The sequence below is a fragment of the Microcaecilia unicolor genome, chromosome 12 (assembly GCF_901765095.1).
Source record: "Microcaecilia unicolor chromosome 12, aMicUni1.1, whole genome shotgun sequence".
Lineage (NCBI taxonomy): Eukaryota > Metazoa > Chordata > Amphibia > Gymnophiona > Siphonopidae > Microcaecilia > Microcaecilia unicolor.
The window spans coordinates 16,488,422-16,505,646 of NC_044042.1; the positions used below are offsets into that span (position 1 = coordinate 16,488,422).

Below are 17,225 nucleotides of genomic sequence, written 5' to 3' on the forward strand. Positions count from 1 at the left end.
GGCATGAAATGAGATTGAAGGGGGGCAGACTCAAGAAGAATGTCAGGAAGTATTTTTTCACGGAGTGGGTGGTGGATGCTTGGAATGCCCTCCCGCGGGAGGTGGTGGAGATGAAAACGGTAACGGAATTCAAACATGCGTGGGATAAACATAAAGGAATCCTGTGCAGAAGGAAGGGATCCTCAGGAGCTTAGCCTAGAATGGGTGGCAGAGCTGGTGGTTGGGATGTGGGGCTAGTGTGGGCAGACATATACGGTCTGTGCCGGGGCTGGTGGTTGGGCGGCGGGGATAGTGCTGGGCAGACTTATACGGTCTGTGCCAGAGCTGGTGGTTGGGAGGCGGGGTTGGTGGTTGGGAGGCGGGGATAGTGCTGGGCAGACTTATACGGTCTGTGCCAGAGCCGGTGGTGGGTGGCAGGGATAGTGCTGGGCAGACTTATACGGTCTGTGCCAGAGCTGGTAGTTGGGAGGCGGGGTTGGTGGTTGGGAGGCGGGGATAGGGCTGGCCAGACTTACACGGTCTGTGCACTGAAGAGGACAGTACAAATAAAAAAAGTAGCACATATGAATTTATCTTCTTGGGCAGACTGGATGGACCGTGCAGGCCTTTTTCTGCCGTCATCTACTATGTTACTATGTTACTATGAATTTATCTTCTTGGGCAGACTGGATGGACCGTGCAGGTCTTTTTCTGCCGTCATCTACTATGTTACTATGTTACTATAAGGTGTGGCAGGCCCAATAGGAGAAATGCTTTGGTTCTTCGAAGACTAGTGCATCGACATCAGCACCAGAAGCATCGACCTCGATGGCTGTGAAGACATCTACATCCACTGGGCGCGCACTGGCATCAAAAAGATCTCCACCTATCTTGACATCGGGCGCTGAGAGTCTGCCCCAGGATCGATCAGCATCGGACCAGACACCAAGGGCGCGTATGGATTCAACATCATCCTTATCAGCACACAAGGACTGCGATGCTAAGCATCGGGGGAAGCCCAAGAAGCATAAGCATTGGTGCATGGTGCCAGGAGCATTGAGGCATTGGCTTCGCCAATATCCGAGAAGTGTGTGAGCCTCAGAGGAGCCAGTCCCCTGCTTCTGCTTTGATATCGATGCCTTCTCAGGCTGCCACTGTACTGTCTCCCCTGCCTTTGCCAATGCCTACCTTCAGTGAACATTTCCGAGCCATGCTCAGGGTTCCCCTGCCTTTGCCGATGTCTTCCTTTGATGAGCAGTTCCAAGCCATGCTCAGGGAGTAGCTGGTGCAGGTGCTGCAGCAGCAGACTGCACAGGCATAAAGGGCGCGTGCACCAGCAGCAGATTAGCCCCAGTTTTTCTCTGAAGTTCCTTCTATGACTGTACAGACATCTTTGGCACCATCGCCTTGACGAGTGTCGACATGGATGCATATGGTGCCACTCTTGACGTCTGGGGAGGAAGCTTCCCCAGAGTCAGAGAGTAGGACCTTACCTCAGCACCCTTTGGGGCAAGGACATGGGACCCTCTAAGCTGAGGCAGACGTGGAGGGGCATAATCGAATGGGGACGAGCATCTCTTAAGGACGCCCATCTCTGAGGACGTCCCCGCGAATGGGCAGGGCTTCGCGTATGGGCGTCCATCTTTTGTTTTGATAATACGGTTGGGGACACCCAAATCCCAACATTTAGGTCGACCTTAGAAATGGTCGACATAAATGTTGAGATGGTCAACCTTAGAGATGGGCGACCTCAGTTTTCGGTGATAATGGAAACCAAGGATGCCCATCTCAAAAACGACCAAATCCAAGGCATTTGGTAGTGGGAGGAGCCAGCATTCGTAGTGCACTGGTCCCCCTGACATGCCAGGACACCAACCGGGCACCCTAGGGGGCACTGCAGTGGACTTCACAAATTGCTCCCAGGTGCATAGCTCCCTTACCTTCGGTGCTGAGCCCCCCAACCCCCCACAAAACCCACTCTCCACAACTGTACACCACTACCATAGCCCTAAGGAATGAAGGGGGGCACCTACATGTGGGTACAGTGGGTTTCGGGTGGGTTTTGGAGGGCTCACATTTACCACCACAAGTGTAACAGGTGGGGGGGGGGGGGGGAATGGGTCTGGGTCCGCCTGCCTGAAGTGCACTGCACCTACTAAAAACTGCTCCAGGGACCTGCATACTGCTGTGATGGAGCTGGGTATGACAGTTGAGGCTGGCATAGAGGCTGGCAAAAAATGTTTTTTAATTTTTTTTTGGATGGGAGGGGGTTAGTGACCACTGGGGGAGTAAGGGGAGGTCATCCACGATTCCCTCCGGTGGTCATCTGGTCAGTTCAGGCACCATTTCTAGGCTTGGTCATGAAAAGAATGGACCAAGTAAAGTCGACCAAATGCTCGTCAGGGACACCCTTCTTTTTTCCATTATCGGCCGAGGACGCCCATTTCTTAACCATGCCCCTGTTCCGCATTTGCTACGCTGTCGACACGCCCCCGTGAACTTTGGTCATCCCCGCGATGGAAAGCAGTTGAGGACGCCCAAAATCGGCTTTCGATTTGTGTCGAAAGATGGGCGCCCTTCTCTGTTGATTATGCCCCTGATAGACTCTCCCATCCTACTCCTGAGTATGAAGAAAAGTCTGAGTGGGACAGCTCATGGGACTCAGTGGAGGACCCACATTACTTCTTAGAGAAGGAGTCATATGGTATTTCCTCTGATCCTTCCACGCCTCAAGAGAGATGAAAATCTCTACCTGAGGGTCTCTCTTTGACCAGATTTGTGAAGAAGATGGCTTTGGCCATCCCATTTAAGTTGAAAAAGGAGGAAGAGCTCAGGACGGAGATACTGACTGTCCTGGACAATGAGTCTCCTCTTTAGGAAGGGGTCATGGTACCATTGCACCCTATCCTTAAGGATGCACTGACCAAGAACTGGGAATCTCTCAGTGCAGGTGGCACCAAAGAACTTGGATATGCAGTATCGTATCCAAAAGGCTCCCATATTCCAGAAGGTCCAATTATCACACCACTCTCTGGTGGTCAAATCTGACCTCAAATAAGCTAGGAGCTCCAGGACTCATGCATCGGTACCCCCAAGTAGAGAGGCCAGGACACTGGATTTGTTTGGGAGGGAAACTTTTCTGGTCTTGATGCTCATTGCTCGCATCCAGTCCTACCAGCTTTACACGAGCTTGTATTTCCAGACCCTTGTCCACTGTACACGCAGTCTGATGGACTCTCTCCCAGAGGAGCAGGCCGCTGTGCGCCAGCTGGAGTGTAGAAAATATCTGGCCAGAGGGGCTTATGACCCTTTTGATGTGGTACCCATACTCTGTGCCATGGGAGTGGGGATGTGCAGACTCTCATGGCTGCGTGTCTGTGACCTGCAGTCAGAGGTTCAGGAAAGGTTAGTGGACGTCCCGTGCCAAGGGGACAGTTTGTTTGGAGATAAGGTTGAGGAGGTTGCTGACCTCATCAAGAAACACACAGAGACCATCCAAACACTTTCTTGGCACCCTCCTACTGCACCTTCCACCTCTCGGAAGTTTTCCAGTAGGTTTAGGCGGTGACCTTATTACTTACATAAGTACATAAGTATTGCCATACTGGGAAAGACCAAAGGTCCATCAAGCCCAGCATCCTGTTTCTAACAGTGGCCAATCCAGGTCACAAATACCTGGCAAGATCCCAAAAAAGTACAAAACATTTTATACTGCTTATACTTTCAAATGCATAGTTTCCCACTATCCTCCCAAACTGCCCAGCAGTCCCAAGGCCTGCCCACCCCATCCTCAGAAGTCCCAGCCTGCTCCCCAGTCAAAGCAAAGGGCGAACTTTTGACTGGCTGCAGGAGAGCATAGCCACATTCCACGTGACTGGATCAGATGACCTTCTGATGGGGGGAGGCTGAATTTTTACCATCACAGGTGGCTCCTTGAAACCTCCGACCGGTGGGCTCTTTTAATAGTCTGTCTTGGTTATGTCCTCCATTGGTAGCAAAAACCACCAAATTGCCCACTGAGAGTATCAGCGCTCAGCTCTCAGCAGGAGTAGGTTCTTGCAGAGGAAATCTTTGCCCTACTTCAGGCCAGTGCTGTTGAGCCCGTGCCACCAGGAAAGAAGGGAAGGGATTCTATTCCAAGTACTTCTTTGTGCCCCCCCCCCCCCCGAAATGGGGGGATTTTGTTCCATCCTAGACCTAAGGGCCCTGAACAAATTTCCCGGTCAAAGAAAAGTTCAGGATGATTTCCCTGGACACCCTTGTCCACATGATTCAGGCTGTGCTCTCTGGACCTAAAGGATGCCTACACCCACATTTTGATGCTTCCCAGTCACAGAAAGTATCTCAGATTTTACCTATGAAAACACCACTACCAGTACCTTGTCCTGTCATTTGGCCTCACATCATCTCCTAGGGTATTCACCAAATGTCTAGCAGTAATAGCAGCGTATCTACTCAGACTGGGAGTGTATGTGTTTCCCTATCTGAATGATTGGCTGGACAAGAGCACATTGCAAGAAGCCGTGTTCCTGTTCCCCAACATTCCTTGAAGTGTCTTCAGGGTCTCTGCAACCTCCCCCTGTTGTGATGTCCTTTCCGTTCACATTAATTGATTTGATTTGCTTACTTTATTTATTTTTTGTCTATTAGATTGTAAGCTCTTTGAGCAGGGACTGTCTTTCTTCTATGTTTGTGCAGCGCTGCGTATGCCTTGTAGCGCTATAGAAATGCTAAATAGTAGTAGTAGTGATGAGCTGCTACATGGCTGCCCGTGGTGCTGCTGGCACTTCCAAGGCCAGCACCACCCACTGCATCATGACGCCAGCAGGAGCTCTTATATAAAGGGCCAGTAGCCTCCAGTGGATGCCTGCACTCTCTCATGACATCACCTGGCCGGGGTTATTTAAAGCACTGGATCCCTTCTGCCCTTGCCTTCACAACTGCTAGTCTTGTCTGTGTTCGTAGTTTTCCTGTCTCCAACCCAGCCTAGCTTTCCTGCCTGCAGCCCCCCTATCATTCCTGTCGCCAGTCCAGCCTAATGTTCCTGTCTCCCACTTAGCCTCTTGGTTCTGGTTGTCAGAGTCACCTCCAGATCCCGGTTCTGCCTGGCTTGCCCCCAGGGGCTCTTTTCAGAGCTGCCTCTAGGGCCCGGTTCTGCTGGGCCTGCCCCTAAGGGCTCCTTTCAGAGCCATCTGTGGGACTTCTTGTAACAAGGAGTGACTCATTTGCCGTCAGTCGGGACTCTCCTGAGTTTGAAGGCGGTCCAAGGGCTAACCCATCTAGACCTGTGACATCGTCAGAGTCCATGCACCTAACTATTCAGGTGTTAAGAGTTAATAGGGTTTGATATGAATTACCTAGAGTCCCACCTGCTCCCGTTCTAGCAATTGGAGCGCATAGGAGCCCTACTAGCTCGGGCTTTTCTTCCACAAACCAGAGCAGAGACCTTATCAATGCTCGCCTCTCATGTCTGTGCCAGCAAGCAGTTCACAGCTTGGCAAATGTTGAGATCAATGGACCACATGGCCTCAACAGTGCATGTCACTCCCATGGCAAGACTCCACTTGAAAGAAGCCCATCTGACAGTCTCAAGGTTACCTACATCATTTCTTTACTGTCCGGACCAGCCTTGGCATGGGCTTCACCCCAGTGGGAGCAATGGGATCCACTCTTGTCGGACCTGGGGAAATTCCTTCATCAGTTCCGGATGGTTTTCGATCTTCCTGGGTGACCTTCTTCAGCGGCAGGTGAACTGTTACGTATTCAACAGGGTAACCGTTCCGTAGGAGACTATGCGATATGGTGCCGCATGCTAGCCTCCGATGGAATCAAGAAGCTCTGACGTCAATTTTTTGGCAAGAGTTGAGCGGGCATATCAAGGATAAATTGGCTGGCCGGGAGGTTCCCACCACCTTGGATGCCCTCATTTCCCTGTGTATTAGGATCGATGTTCGATTCCAGGAGAGAGCACAAGAACAATCGACCACTCACCCTCCTCGGAGAACTTCTCCTCAGACTAAACGAGCTACCTCTCCGCAAGGAGCAGCGGGTTCTGCTGCAGAAGGACTGGAGGAACCTATGGTGATTGGTCGACATCAACACTCAGCTGTGGAAAAGGCCCATCGTCGAAGCCACCGACTTTGCCTGTACTGTGGGAAACCCGGTCATTTTGTGAGAGAGTGTCCTAACAAACAGGGAAAAGCTTAGACCCGAGCCTTGTGGAGGGGGTGATTCTGGGTCATTCAGGTTCCCTTCTGGACAATTTAATGTCAGTACTTATTATTTTGCTTTGGCATGAATACAGGGAGAACACGGTAGCCCTGTTGGACTCTGGGGCAGGGGGTAACTTTATTGATGCGGCTCTGCTTGAGAAGATAGGAGGACCATCGGTTCCCTGTAGACCAGCTTTGCTGGTGACCTCTATTCATGGGTCTGCTCTTCCTCAACCTATCACTCACCTCACTCCGCCTCTTCAGATGCAAGTGGGTCTCCTGCATCATGAAAACATTCAATTTTTCATCTCGCCGCAAGCCATCCACCCTGTTATCCTGGGATTGCCATGGTTACGTCTCCACACACCCAGCATTGATTGGCCCACTGGGGAGATCAGTCGTTGGAGTACCTGATGTTTTGAGACCTGCCTTACTTCTGTGGAACTACCTCCGAGAACTATCCCTGCGCTGCCCGGAGCCCTTCAGCCATGCGAGGCCTGTCTTCCGGTGGAATATCGTGATTTTCAGGACATTTTTGATGCTTGTGAAGCAGATTCCCTCCCTCCCCATCGTCCCTTTGATTGGCCTATTGATCTGATTCCTTGCACGATGCCTCCCCGAGGTAGACTGTACGCTCTGTCCCGAGAGGAGTCTGCTGCCATGCGTACTTACATTCAGGACAATCTTAAGAAGGGGTTTCTTCAACCTTCCTCATCCCCTGCTGGTGCTGGATTTTTTTTTGTTTCCAAGGACGGGTCTCTACGACCCTGAATTGACTACAGAGGCCTAAATAACATCACGATTAAGAACCATTACCCTCTGCCTCTTATCCCTGAGTTATTTGACCGTCTTCAAGGAGCTGTTATTTTCACCAAGTTGGACCTCCAGGGTGCCTACAACTTGATTCGAATTCGTCTGGGGGATGAGTGGAAAACGGCTTTTAATACTCATGAGGGTCACTTTGAGTATCGATTCATGCCGTTTGGTCTTTGCAATGCTCCAGCTGTTTTTCAGAACTTCATTAATTTTATTTTTCAGGATCTGTTATATTCATCCGTCATTGTCTACCTGGACGATATTCTAGTATTCTCTGCCTCCACTCAAGATCACCCTGGGCATGTGCGCACTGTGCTCCAGCACCTCCGGGACCATCGGCTTTTTGCCAAGTTGGAGAAATGTGCATTCCATCAATCAGTTATTCCTTTTCTGGGGCACATTATCTCGGTGGTCGGCCTACAGATGGATCCTGCGAAGCTTCGGGCTATCCAAGATTGGCCTATTCCTCAAGGACTCCGAGCTCTGCAGCGGTTCCTAGGATTCGCCAACTACTATAGGCAGTTTATTCCACATTACTCCTTGATAACTGCTCCACTGACGGCTCTGACGAAGAAGGGTGTGGATGTTCGGAATTGGTCCTCTGCAGCTCAGGAGGCCTTCTCTACATTAAAGGCTGCTTTTTTATCTACACTGGTGCTCCATAGTCTGAATGTTGCTAAACCTTTTATTGTTGAAGTGAATGCTTCGTCTCTTGGAGTGAGAGCGGTGTTGTCTCAGTCTGCTCCTTCTGGTAAAAGACATCCATGTTTCTTTTTCTCTAAGAAATTTTCCCCCCTGGAGCGCAATTACACTATTGGGGACAGAGAGTTATTAGCTTTGAAGCTCGCCTTTCAAGAATGGCGCTATCTGCTGGAGGGGGTGGCACATCCAATTATGGATTATGGATCATAAAAACCTTCTCTACTTACAAAATGCTAAACGTCTGAACCCACAGCAGGCCCGGTGGTCGCTGTTTTTTGCTCGCTTCAACTTCCACTTGGTTTTTCGCCTGCAGAGAAGAACGTGCAGGCAGATGCGCTCTCCCGAGCCCTTGTGGTGCCTGAGGAGCCCGAAGAGGTCTGTCCTATGCTAAATTCTGCATGTCTCCCCTTTACTGTGGTGGCCTCGACTTCCCTCAGGACCTCTGTTCCTATCCGGTCTAGATGGAGGGTTCTTCAGAGGGGTCATTTCTCGGCCTTTGCTGGACATTTTGGATTCAAAAAGACTTACCATCTTATCTCTCGCTATTTCTGGTGGCCTCGTATGGCTCGGGATGTTCTACAGTTTGTCTCTACCTGAACCACCTGTTTTTACACCAAGTCTCCTTCTGGCAAGCAGTGGGGTCGTCTTCAGCCTTTGCCTGTTCCCAACCAACCCTGGCAGGAGATTTCTATGGACTTTATAACTGATCTTCCTCCCTCCCGGAGCAACACTATCATCTGGGTGGTTGTGGATCGCTTTTCCCGCATGGCACATTTCATTCCTATGAAATCCCTACCCTCTGCTGCTACTCTGGCATTCTGTTTTGTCCAGCACATTTTTCATCTGCATGGGTTACCTTAACGTATCATCAGTGACAGAGGATCGCAGTTTACTTCCAGATTTTGGAGATCTTTGTGCTCGGCGTTTGGGGTCTCTACACTCTTCTCTTCAGCTTACCATCCCCAGACCAACGGCATGGCAGAAAGGACCAACCAGACCCTCAAGTCCTTTCTCCGGGCCTACACTAACAACCGTCAGGATGACTGAGCGGACCTCCTGTCTTGGGCTGAGTTTGCCTACAACAACAGTCTCCATTCTGCTTCCCAGACCTCACCTTTTTTTACTATCTATGGATGCCATCCAAGCATTCCTCCTCTGATTCCGTTAGACCAAGCTTCTTCCTTGATTCATCCAACTCTCACTACCATTCGGGACACTTGGAGGACTGTTCAGCATCACTTGCGGCGTGCTGCTGATAAGTATCAACGTTTTGCTGATTGACATCGACGCCCTGCTCCTGTTTTTCACCCGGGGCAAAAGGTTTGGCTCAGCACCAAGTACCTGAGACTGCGTCTACCTTCTCTTAAGTTTGCTCCTAGATTCATCGGACCGTTTGCTGTTCAAGCTAGAGTGGGGATGGTTGTCTTATCGTCTTCACTTACCTGGCAATCTTCGCATACACAATGCTTTCCACGTTTCTCTGCTGAAGCCTTTCTTGGCTTCCAGATGGCACCCAGAATCAAGGAGGCCCGTGGTCCCTCACTCTGAGCCGGACCCAGAGTTTGAAGTACAGGAGATCCTGGATTCAAAACGTGAAAGAGGACATCTCTATTATTTGATTTCCTGGAAGCATTTTGGTCCTGAAGATAATTCATGGGAACCTGCTGGTAATGTACGTGCTCTGGACTTGGTCCATGAGTTCCATTCTCGCTCCCTTTCTAAGCCCGGACTGGGACGGAGAGGGGGGCTTCCGGGGAGGGTACTGTTGTGTCCCTCACCTGTGCGGCATTCCTCGCAGCTGGGTCGTGCCTCGGCGCCGCTCCAGTAGCCGGAGGCGTAGGCCATGAGGGCTGGGCCAACGCTCCTGGTTCCTGTGTCTCACTTTGGGTAGTTTTTGCTGTCGTTGCAGCTCCAGCCTGCTGCTACTGTTTCCTGGAATGCCGGCCATGTTGGCAGCGCCGGCGTTCCAAGGGGGATCGCCTTCTTCCAGGCGTGGAGTCCAGGAGCCTTGGATCCGCTTGGCTTTCCCCAGATTGGCCGGTCACGACCAGTCTCCGCCTCCTTCAGCCGGCGGGGCCGAGCCCGATGACAGGGTTGTTGGTCCTATCGCCTCCTGCCAGCTGATTCTCGTTTTCCTAACGAGAGGACTATTTAGGCAGGAGGGTTTCACGGACTTTGCTTCGGCTTCTTATTTTTGTAAGTGGCTGGCGCGTTGGTGTTTCTATTTTCTGATTGTCTGTCCTGATCTGACCTTGCCTGGACCTACTACTACAACTATAAATCACTTCTATAGCGCTACCAGTTGTACGCAGCGCTTTACAATTGAACATGAAGAAGAAAGACAGTCCCTGCTCAAAAGAGCTTACAATCTAAATCAGGACAAACAGACAGGACCAAAAAGGATAAGGGAAGGACAGACAGACAGAAGGACACATAAGGAAGATAAAAGTTACAAGTCAGAAGTCGAAAGCAGCATCAAACAGGTAGGCCTTTAGCCCGGATTTGAAGGCAGCCAGGGATGGAGCTAGACGTAATGGCTCAGGAAGCCTATTCCAGGCATAAAGTGCGGAGAGACAGAAGGAACGGAGTCTGGAATTAGCGATGGAGGAGAAAGGCGCAACTAGGAGAGATTTGCCTAGGGAAGGAGTGTAGGGAGAGATGAGGGTGGAGAGGTAGTGAGGGGCTGCAGAGTGAATGCACTTATAGGTCAATAAGAGGAGCTTGAATTGTATACGGAAACGGATAGGGAGCCAGTGAAGTGATTTCAGGAGAGGGCTGATATGGGCATAACGACTTTGGCGAAATATTAGTCGTGCGGCAGATTTTTGAACAGATTGAAGAGGAGAGAGATGCTGAGTGGAAGACCTGAGAGAAGCAAGTTGCAGTAGTCCAAGCGAGAGGTGACGAGAGTGTGGATGAGGGTTTTGATAGCGTGTTCAGAAAGGACCTGACTACCGTTTGCTTGCTGCCTGCCTTTGGACTTTTGCCTGAACCTGGACTGTGCCATTGGACCTTTGCCGGAACCTGGACTGTGTCTTTTGCTGGCCACCAGCCTAGAGACCGTGCCTGAATTTGTCTCCAGCTTCTGGAGCCCTGCTCTTCATCTTCTACCGCAGGTAAGGCCAGTGTTGTTCAGCCGCCAAACCTTGTTTGGCCCAAGGACTCACTATCTCTAGTACTGGTGTGACATGATGCTGCCATTCAAGGGCAGACTTAATTGGGGAGGACCTTGAGAAGTTGGTGTCAGACCTGTGAGTTCTTGTACCAAGTAGAGCGCTGCCGAGCCCGGTACTCAGACCAGGTTCTGCTTGGCGGCCGGACAACCCCGGGTTTCACCTGCGCTGACCGCCGTTCCACAAAGGTTGAGGCCCTAGGTGCGGGCGTCCTGCAGGGCTTACGAGATGGAGCAGGAAGCGGGGTGATGAATGTGACGGCCAGACAGGCAGCAGGCAAGAGAGTGATCCAGGTACAGGCAGAGTCAGTTGGCAGGCAGGCAGGCAGAGTCAGTAGGCAGGCAGCAGACACGAGAGTAATCCAGGTACAGGCTAAGTCAGCAACGAAGAACAAAGTAGAGAAGAAGCACACTACTGAGCAAGTAACACCTACCAAAGTAGAAACCGAAGCAAGGAGTCTAGGGAGAGCTCAGCTGATAAAGTGCTGGCGACTGACATCAGCAGGGAGAAGGGGCACAGTCATAGGACAAGAGCAGGGGAAGGAGGAATCTGAAGACCAATAGGAGAGAAGCAAGGGAATCCAGGCACAGGGATAGCAGACCCAGGTGGGTGGAAGTAAAGCAATCAAGGAGCCTGGAAGCCAGACAGAGAAAGAGCAGAGCCAGGTGCATGGAGGCAAAGCAATCAAGGAGCCTGCAGCCAGAGAAGAATTACACACACATGGCTCAGGGCTGTGCCAGTCAAGTGTGCGTGTCGACAGGACCTTGCGCAGTCCGAGGACGCCGTTGCGTTGAGGTAGGGGACATGACAGTTTGTGAAGGATCTAGGAGATTCCAATGCACAGCACTTGACAGAGGACAAGGCTAAACCTTGTGCTTGCTCGGGGTCTACTTGTTCACGTTTTTGGGACGCCCGCCGGTATCGCCCGGAACGTCCTTCTCTGTCCCAGCAACCTCACTTTTCCTCTAGACTGTCCTTTTGGACTGATAGAGAAATATTTTCTCTGCTTCATTTTAAATTTACTACATTGTAGCTTCATTGCGTGTTCCCTAGTCCTAGTATTTTTGAAAAGAGTAAACGCAATTCACGTCTACCTGTTCCACTGCACTCATTTTATATACCTCTGTCATATGTCCCTTCAGCCGTCTTTTCTCCAAGCTGAAAAGCCCAAGCCGTTTCAGCCTTTCTTATAGGGAAGTTATCCCACCCCCTGTATCATTTTCATCACCCTTTTCTAATTCCACTATATCTTTTTTGAGATGCGGTGATCAGAATTTCACACAGTATTCAAGGTACGGTCGCACCATGGAGCGATACAAAGGCATTATAACATCCTCATTTTTATTTTCTATTCCTTTCCTAATAATATCTAACATTCTATTTGCTTTCTTTGCCGCAGTAGCACACTGAGCAGAGGGTTTCAAAGTATCGTCAATGATGACTCTTAGATTCTTTTCCTGGTCGGTGACTCCTAACGCAGAACCTTGCATCACATAACTATAGTTCGGGTTCCTCTTTGCCACATGCATCAGTTTGCACTTGCTCACAATAAATATCATCTGCCATTTAGATGCCCAGTCTCGTAAGGTCGTCTTGCAAGTTTTCTCAATCCTCTTGCGATTTAACAACTTTGAATGACTTTGTGTCATTGGCAAATTTAATTACCTCACTAGTTATTCCCCACAAAAAAGCAGTGGTCCCAACACAGACTCCTGCAGAACCCCATTATCTACCCTTCTCCATTGAGAATACTGACCCTTGAACCCTACTCTCTGTTTTCTATCCTGTAACCAGTTTTTAATCCACAATAGAACACTACTTCCTATCCCATGACTTTTCAGTTTCCTCTGGAGTTTTTCATGAAGTACTGTGTCAAATGCCTTTTGAAAGTCCAGATACAGAATATTGACCGGCTCACCTTTATCGACATGTTTGTTCACCCCTTCAAATAAATGTAGTAGATTGGTGAGGCAAGATTTTTCTTCACTAAATCCATGTTGGCTTTGTTTTATTAATCCATGCTTTTGAATATGCTCTGTAATTTTATTTATTAGGATTTATTTACTGCCTTTTTGAAGGAATTCACCCAAGGCGGTGTACAGTAAGAATAGATCAAACATGAGCAATAGGCAATTACAGCTGTAAAAACATTCAAATAACAATTCAAAGTATGGCATAGTATACTACTTACAATTTCAACACAATACGTAATAGAATATTTTAACTTATAGTGAAGGGTAGAGCAAAGTTTTAACCTTATGCCTGGAACAGACTTCCCGAGCCCATACGCCATGCGCCCTCCCTGCCCATTTTCAAGTCCTTACTCAAAGCCCATCTCTTCTCCCTTGCTTTTGGCGCCTAACCACCTTCCCCATTCATGATACCTACACTGACTACATAGTTTGTTACCTTTAGATTGTAAGCTCTCTTGAGCAGGGACTGTCCTTCCCCATGTTTAAACTTGTACAGCGCTGCGTAACCCTGGCAGCGCTATAGAAATGCTAAGTAGTAGTAGTAGTAAGCTCTCCCGCCTTCATCTGTGCCTCTTCCAATGTTTGGCCCTCCCAATAATAGGGAGCTGGGCCATTCCTCAACTGCAATAGGGGCAGCTGTCCCTGTTTATTGAGGAGTGGTCCTGCATTACTACAAACCAGTGGGTACTCAACATTATTCTCGATGGCTGCAAGCTAGAATTAATGGCTCCCATCACAGATTTTTCTTGGAATCCCCTTGTGGCAACTCAGTCAAAAGAGCAGCAATTTGTACAACACTGTGGAAGCTAAGGGACCTCTGGGGGCTGTTGTCCCTGTCCCTCCAGAGGAAGAGCCTTCGGGCTGGTATTCAAATTTATTTTGTGGTGCCCAAAAAGAAGGGAGATGCCTTCCGGCCAGTTGTCAACCTCAAATAAGTCAACCGGTTCTTGAAGGTCCGACATTTTCCCATGGAAACGTTACGCTTGGTTATTTCATCGGTGCAGCCAGGTGAATTTCTTACGCCTTGGACCTCAAGGAAGCGTATCTACACATTCCCATTTGGCCTCCTCACCACAAGTTCCTTCGTTTTGCAGTTCTTGGGCAGCACTTCCAGTTTCAAGCGCTCCCATTCGGCCTAGCCACCGCTCCTCAGACCTTTTCCAAGGTCATGGTGGTAGTGGTGGCCTTCCTATGCTGGTAGGGCATACAGTTTCACCTCTACCTGGACGATTGTCTCATTCGGGTGCCCTCGGCATAGGACAGCAGCTGGGCCACCACTCAGGTCACCTCTGTTCTTCAGTCATTGGGGTGGATCATCAATCTTCCCAGGAGTCAGCTGGTTTCTACTCAGATATTAGAATACTTGGGGGTCCAGTTTGATACGAGTCTCTGCAAAGTGTTCTTACCGGAACACTACGGCAGCAAGCTGCAGTTACAGGTTCAAGCTCTGCTTCGGAACCCAGCTCCTCAGGTTTAGGATTACGTTCAGACCCTTGGATCCATGGCGGTGACCCTAGATGTATGGCCGTGGTGTCAGGCAAACCGGTACGAGTGTTCTCAGACAACATGACTACGATGGCCTGTATCAACAAACAAGGGAGCACTCGCATCATGGATCTGCGCAGGAATCTCAGATGGTAGTTCAGTGGACAGAGACATTCACAACAGCTGTTGGTGGCACATATTGCAAGCACGCTGAATGTCCGTGTGGACTATCTCAGCAGACATGTATTGGACCAGGGAGAATGGGAGCTGGCAGAGTTGGCTTTTCGCTTGATTGCTCGGAGATGGGGGATGCCAGTAGTAGATCTCATGGTGACTCATCTCAGTGCCAAGGCCCCTCACTTCTTCAGCAGGCGGAGAGAGTTTGGCGTGGAGGGGATCAATGCTATTCTTCAGCTGTGGCTGGCAGATGCACTTCTTTACATCCCCCCCACCCCCCTCCCGGCCCATGATAGGATGGGTTTTCCATCAAGTTTGACTCCAACCAGGAAGAGTGACTCTGTTGGCTCCAGATTGGCCCTGTCACCTCTGGTATGCGAACCTGGTCCAATTGCAAGTGGACGAACCCCTTCACCTGTCAGATCTTCCCGGACTGCTGGTTCAGGGACCCATTCAGATGGAGGGTCCCTCCCGCTTTGGTATTATGGCCTGGCTTTTGAGCGGGCGAAGCTGAAAAAGAAGGGTTATTCGCTTCAGGTAGTTGGCTACTCTTATTCAGGCGAAAAAACGGTCTTCCTCTGCTGCTTATGTTCAAGTGTGGCGACTCTTCGAATCGTGGTGTGCGGATTGAGCGGTTTCTCCTTTTCAGGCCTTGCTTCTGCAGATTTTGGCCTTCCTGCAAGATGGTCTCCTGAATGGTCTTGCTTACAATTCTCTACGGGACCAGATGGCAGCTTTGGCATGTTATCTTGGCCATCTTCTTCATTCTTCGTTGGCAATGCATCCGGATGTGGTGCGTTGTTTTGAAAGGAGTGAGTAGGCTTAAACCTATGATCCAGTCTGTGTGTCCGGAATGAAACCTCAATCTGGTGTTGAGGGCCTTTCAGAAAGTACCTTTTGAACATTTGCACAGTGCTATGCTGAAAGATCTCATGTTAAAAACTGTGTTCTTAGTGGCCATTGCTTCGATGTGCCGAGTTTCTAAGCTCCAGGCGTTGACATGTAGGGAACCCTTTCTCCATTTTTCCTTGGACAGGGTTAGAGTGCAAACCGTTTCCTCCTTCCTGCCTAAAGTTGTCACGTCATTTCATCTCAATCAGCCCTTATTTTTACCAGCCTTTAGAAAGGAATCTTATCCTAGACATTGCTTCTTTGCATATTCTGGATGTTCTCTGGGTCCTTATGTGCTATCTAGAAGTCACTAACAGATTCCGCTGATCGGACCTCCTCTTTGTCCTCCTAGAAGGTCCCCGCAAGGGAGAGGTGGCCTTGAAGACCACTGTTGCCTGCTGGGTCAAGGCCGCTATTATGTCAGCTTGCTTGTTGGAAAGCAAACCTGTGCGAGAGCATTTTAGGGCACATTGTAGGAGAGCGCTCGTGTCCTCTTGGGCAGAGGCTCCGATGTTTCCTTTATTGGACATTTGCAGAGCAGCAACGTGGTCATCCCTTCACACTTTTTCTAAGCATTACCGTTTGGATGTTGTAATATGCTCTGATGCGGCCTTTGGAGCAGCAGTCCTTTCTTCTGGAGTGTTGGATTCCCACCCTGCTTAAGGTAAATGCTTTTCTACATCCCACACGTCTCTGTATTCATCTGCTGCTGTCGCTAAGGAATGAGAAGTTATGTCTTACCTGATAATTTTCTTTCCTTTAGACACAGCAGATGAATCCAGAGGCCCACCCTCTTATGGATTCTGCACAGTTAGGTTTGTTGTTTGGGGGTTCTTGTTGTGGTTGTTGCTGTTTCCTTTTCTTAGATATTCTACAATCAACTTTCATCTCGTCAAGGAAGAGAAGGTTCTTTGTCTCTTCTGGGATTTTCTTCTGCTTTGTTATTCGAATACTGACTGGACTAGGAGCATGACTCCCAGGTGCCACGTCAGTTCGATACTCTTGATCTCCACCTGCTGGTAGATGGACACAACCCACACATCTCTGGATTCATCTGCCGTGTGTAAAGGAAAGAAAAGTATCTGGTAAGACATAATTTCTCGTTTGCAGCCGATGTTAGTCCATGTTTCCTTCCTGAACCCCATCACCACCACTTTCTAGTTCTGACCCTCTGACAATCTCACACATCTATTCCTATTAGCATTTGTCTTTTGTAGTCCTCCTGACCATAGAAGAGCACTGCCATTCTCCTCTCTTATGACCTCCCTCCAACACAATCTGATCTCTTCTGGTCCCCCTCTCCACAGGACCCTCCTGGATTCCTCCAACCATGAAAATGTTCCCCTAGCAGATTGCTGCTGCATACCGTAGTACCATGAGACTGCCACTAGAGGTCGATGCAGCTATTTTGAAGCAAGAGTCATGATGGACAGGTGCGAGTAGACATTGCTCCTTCTCTTGTCCGCTAGATCACCAGAGATCGTACAGACAGGCCAGGGTGGGGGGAGGGGGGCAAGGTCCTGTTTGGGGGGATTGCACTTTCATGGTAGAAGTTGTTAAAGACCTACTTCTTGCTAGGACCTACTCCCCACTTTTCACTGTTGACTGATGCACTCTCTTTGACCCTTACCCTGCTAGATTCACCCTGTTAGTTGTTTTTCATCCTGTCTACTCCTTGTATACTTTTCTAAGTTTCCTATTTTGTGATTTTATTTAACTTTTTGTAAGCCACATTGTGCCTGCATGTGTGGGAAAATGTGGGATATAAGCAAACAATAAATAAATAAATAAATGGTTGGAGAAATCTGTGATAAGAA

General features: G+C 49.4%; 1 protein-coding gene across 1 annotated transcript in view; it reads left to right on the forward strand.

The window, feature by feature from the left end:
• Window positions 1–17,225, forward strand: part of LOC115482081 (synaptonemal complex protein 1-like) — a 265,107-nt gene that overhangs the window by 231,733 nt on the left and 16,149 nt on the right. The window lies entirely within an intron of this gene.